A 5,691-nucleotide genomic window follows, 5' to 3' on the forward strand; every position below is an offset into this window, starting at 1 on the left:
CTCAAGAGTGTCTGAAGATTTTCATTTATAGCAAATTATAATTACTTGAAAAAGTATCCTTGAACAGGCAAATGGTGAGCCTTTTTTAATGGGATGTGATCTTTGTATTATACAACCCAAATTCTAAAGGACAATATCAGCAATCCAGAAAAACTAGGTACAGAATAATTGTGATACATGCATCTACCAAAATAATTTTCTTTCTCTCTGGTCATGCAAGTGATTGGATAGCTTCTACTTGGATCCCTATCTGTGCAGATGGAGAATGGTTTACAGATCCCAGATAAAATTCAAAAGAAGAAAATGCTCATCTGGAAGGTGCCCAGTGACAAACTGGTTTGCAAAAGAATCTCTGACGAAGATTAACAAGGTTTATCTTTTTAGAAGAATTGGGTCCATAGCCAGAATAAAAGATGGTAAGAAAAAGTTTAAAGTGTAAGAGGGAGCAATTTAAGGAAAAATGGTTATATGGTGGAAATGTAGATCTCAATTATGAAAAGGTTGCTAGTTATAGGACTCTAAATAATATTTCTGAAGACTTCTAGACTCAGAGAAAATGGAATAAAATACTGTTTAGCTATATCAAGCAACAGTGAACATGGGAGACATTTCAATAAACATTGATTGAAATCTGGCATCACTAGAAAAAAAATCGTCAATACAAACCATAAAACATTTTTATCATGCCTCTGAAAATCATGGTGCAACCACATCTGGGAAACAGCATCTAGTCCTGATTGCTTTCCCTCAAGGAAATGTAATTCCAAGTTGTGAAGGACCATGGTATGGTAAGAGGGAAATTGATATAATCAAAGTTTATAAGATTATAAATTATGTGTGGGGGAGATGGCATAGGGAAGCACATGGACTTGTACATCCATACTAGAATATTAGACTTAGAGGTATACTAACAGCATTAAATTATTTTAAAACAAAAAATATTACTTGGATAGTATTTTAGTTCCATTATTTAACTTTTACCTTTAGAAATAACGTGGCCTGAAAATATGAATAAGTTCAAAAAGGCATTATAAATAAAGAGATTTTTGAATGTGCCTTCATCCCTCATCTTAAGGCTGAATTAGTGGAAGACAACCATATCCTACCTCAAAATACGCCTTGCCAACACTGTCAGATATTAGTAGCTTGGATGAACGGTTAAGGTAGTTCAATCAATTTTGTTTTGAATGTTTGACTTTAAGAGTAGGAGGTTTTAAGCTGACAGAATTAGCAGATATTTCCTATGTCCTTGGAGACACAGCAAGACTACATTTCCCTTTTAATTAAGTATAGGCATGTGACCAAATTTTAGCCAGTGAAATGTAAATGAAATGGATGTGTTTGCTATTTTCGTTTTAAGATTTTGAAAAACAGGAATGCTCTTTCCCAGTTTTTTCTCTTTACACCATTTGTATATTGATGACAAGATTTTTAGGAGATGGCAAAATCACACGTAGGAGCTTGAACTAGTCCACTTTTTTTTTTTTTTTTTTTGCGGTACACGGGCCTCTCACTGTTGTGGCCTCTCCTGTTGCAGAGCACAGGCTCCAGACGTGCAGGCTCAGCGGCCATGGCTCATGGGCCTAGCCGCTCCGCGGCATGTGGGATCTTCCCGGACCAGGGCACAAACCCGTTTCCCCTGCATCGGCAGGCGGACTCTCAACCACTGCGCCACCAGGGAAGCCCGAACTAGTCCACTTTTAATCAGATTTTAGAATACGAAACTAAAGATCTAACATAATTTAAGAACTCTGTTTTTATTTATCCTGATTCCTAAGATTATATTGTATATTTCTAGAATAGTGTCATATTGTAAATGCGCAATGGATTTATAAATGAGAAAGACAACTTTTCTTGTCTCTTCTGCAGTGTTCTTGTACAGATTCACTGTGAAATGAAGTTGAGTAAATGTTGGATTACTGTCCTTAATCTTGCCTTTTTTCAACCAGCCAGAGTGCCGGTTTTAGAAACAGCATACTCATTTATTAAGAAGACAAGAATGTAGAATAGACCTAAAACAAAGGAAAACTCTTTCTGAGGCATTATGGGTCTTAACAACGTAAACAGTTGTATCCTCCAAAAGCCATGGTAATCTGAAATAGAGTTCACCTACTCAGAAGGCCTGATCGGAGTATAAAGAGAATGCCTCAGAAATTCTAATATATTCAGTTGGAATGTAGTGCAGAGGGAAATTCCTCATGTTTGGATAGCTGGCAGCTCAACTGAAAAGCACAAAGGTTCCAGTAGAATCTCACCAATGACCAGATCCCAATCCCTGCTGAAAGGAAATCCTGTTCACTTCAAATGTTTGAAGCAAGTAATAAAGTGAATCAAACTAGAACAACAGTAAAGCTCATCTCTACCTCAACTGCAAATCGTATTAACTCAGCCTCCCATTCTATAAACCTGACAAGAAAACAGGCATGACCCTTTTGACAGGCAACTATTATTTTTATACCTACTGTTCTTTTATAGAAAATATGCAGCATACAGTAAGAAATTATAAAGACATGCAAAGGAGCAGAAAAATTTGATCCAGACAGGGAATAGTCAATAGAAGCAAACTCAGAGATTGCCCAGGTGTTGCAGTTATCAGAGGTAGATAACTATGATAAAAATGATGAAGGAGCTAATAAAAAGAGTGGAAAACATGCATGAAAAGGAGGAGAATTTCAGCAGACATGTAGATTTTGAAAAAAAAGAAAATTCTAGAATTGAATATAATATCACTATGCAGAGGAAAGGATTGATAAACTTGAAGACGGCAATTGAAAATATAAAAACTGGAAATCAGAAAAAATGAAAATAAAAAGAATTGACTATCTGAGTTTTGAAGACAAAATTAAACGGTCTTAATCTTATAATTGTGTTTCAGAAGAAGAGGATAGAATGGTATTGAAGAAATGTTTGAAAGATATTGACTGAGATCTTGTGCAGAATTGATGGAAATTAACAGAAAATCAACAAAATCAAAAGTGAGATGTTGGAAATTATAAAATTGATAAACACCTAGCAAGACTAATACATTGTGTTGAATAGTATTCCCCCAAGAAAGTCATGCCCATCCAGAAATTCAGAATGTGACCTTATTTGGAAATAGGACATTTGCAGATGTAATTAGTTGTGATGAGATCATACTAGATTAGAATGAGCCCCTAAATCCAATGATTTGTGTTTTATAAGAAGGCTGCATAGAAACAAAGAAACAGAAAAGAAGGCCAAATGAAGACAGAGGCAGAGATTAGAGTTATGCAGCCTCAAACCAAAGAATGCCGAAGATTGCCAATAACCAGAAACTGGGAAGAGGCAAGGAAGGATCCTTCGCTACAGCCTCTAGAGGGAGCCTTGATTTTGGATTTCTATCCTCCAGAAATGTGAGAGAATAAATGTCTTTTGTTTCAAGCCACCCTCTTTATGGTGACTTGTCATGACATCCTAGGAGGCTTTAAAAAAAATAAAAATAGAGAAAACACATGACTAATATTGGGAATGAGAACGACATCACTACATAGCCTATTGACATTAAAGATAGGAAGAGCATGTTATGGACAAGTTTATGCCAATAAATTCAACAACTTATGAAATGGACAAAAGCCTCTTGAACCGTAACTTGTCAAAAGTGATGCAAGTAGAAAAAAAATCTAAAAAAAGCTCCATATTTATTAAAATTTTGAATTTATAATTACATATCTTTCCCCAAAGAAACTCCAGGCCTTGATTATTTCACTGTTGAATTCTGTCAAATATTTAAGTTAAAAATAATATTAAGTTCACAAATTCTTTCAAGAAATAGAGAGTTTTTAAACTTGTTTTATGAAGCCAGCATAACCCTGGTAAAAAAACTTGACAAATATGAGAAAAGAAAAACATTAATATCTCTCATGAATATAGATGTTAAGAATACTTAATGAAATAGAACTTAGCAATGAAGAAAAAGATAGCATGACTAAGTGGGGTTTATTCCAGCAATATAATTTGCCACATTAACATAAAAGAAAAACAGACACAAAAAATTGACAAAATTGAACATTCTTATTAGAAATTTCTAGCAAACTAGAAATAGAATTCCACCACTTGATAAAGTACATCTATGAAAATCTAACAGCTAATAACATAATTAATGGTTTAATATTAAATCCTTTTCACTTAGGATTGGAAAGAAGGCAATCTTTTATTTGACACTGCAATAGAAGCCCTAGTTAATACAAAAGGCAAGAAAATGATTAAGAGACAAGGAAAAATGGTTGTATATTTACAAAATCCTGGGTAATATTCAAAACTAATTTTGGACTAATAGGTGAATTTAGAAAGGTCACAGGTTAGAAGTTCAATAATAATGATAAACTGCAGTTCTGTATTAACAGTGAACACTTGAAAATTAAAAGAATGCTATGTACAATAGCATAAAAGTCACATACCTCAGAATAAATCAAATGATCGATGTATAAGACCTTTACACTGAATACTACATAAGTTGGCGTGAAGAATTTTAAAATCCTGAAATATTTTTGCCGTGTTCATATATCAGAAGACTCAATATAGTTAAGATGCCCATTCTCTATTTGTTGATCTGTGGGTTTTTTATGTTTCAGTATTTTATTTATTTATTTATTTATTTTTACATCTTTATTGGAGTATAATTGCTTAACAATGGTGTGTTAGTTTCTGCTTTATAACAAAGTGAATCAGTTATACATATACATATGTTCCCATATCCCCTCCCTCTTCCGTCTCCCTCCTACCCTCACTATCCCACCCCTCCAGGCGGTCAAAAAGCACCAAGCTGATCTCCCTGTGTTATGCGGCTGCTTCCCACTAGCTATCTGCCTTTTTTTTTTTTTCATATTTATTTATTTATTATTTTATTTTTATTTTTTTAAACTTTTTGCTTTATAACAAATTTAATCAGTCATACATATACATGTTTCCATATCCCCTCCCTTTTGCGTCTCCCTCCCACCCTCCCCATCCCACCCCTCCAGGCGGTCACAAAGCACCGAGCTGATCTCCCTGTGCTATGCGGCTGCTTCCCACTAGCTATCTACCTCACGTTTGGCAGTGTATATATGTCCATGCCGCTCTTTCACTTTGTCACAGCTTACCCTTCCCCCTCCCCATATCCTCAAGTCCATTCTCTAGTAGGTCTGTGTCTTTATGCCTGTCTTACCCCTAGGTTCTTCATGACATTTTTTTTTCTTAAATTCCATATATATGTGTTAGCATACAGTATTTGTCTTTCTCTTTCTGACTTACTTCACTCTGTATGACAGACTCTAGGTCTATCCACCTCATTACAAATAGCTCAATTTCATTTCTTTTTATGGCTGAGTAATATTCCATTGTATATATGTGCCACATCTTCTTTATCCATTCATCCGATGATGGACACTTAGGTTGTTTCCATCTCCGGGCTATTGTAAATAGGGCTGCAATGAACATTTTGGTACATGTCTCTTTTTGAATTATGGTTTTCTCAGGGTATATGCCCAGTAGTGGGATTGCTGGGTCATATGGTAGTTCTATTTGTAGTTTTTTAAGGAACGTCCGTACTGTTCTCCATAGCGGCTGTACCAATTCACATTCCCACCAGCAGTGCAAGAGTGTTCCCTTTTTTCCACACCCTCTCCAGCATTTACTCTTTCTAGATTTTTTGATGATGGCCATTCTGACTGGGGTGAGATGATATCTCAT

The sequence above is a fragment of the Mesoplodon bidens genome, assembly GCF_964165515.1.
Source record: "Mesoplodon bidens genome assembly, chromosome: 2".
Taxonomy (NCBI): Eukaryota; Metazoa; Chordata; class Mammalia; order Artiodactyla; family Ziphiidae; genus Mesoplodon; species Mesoplodon bidens.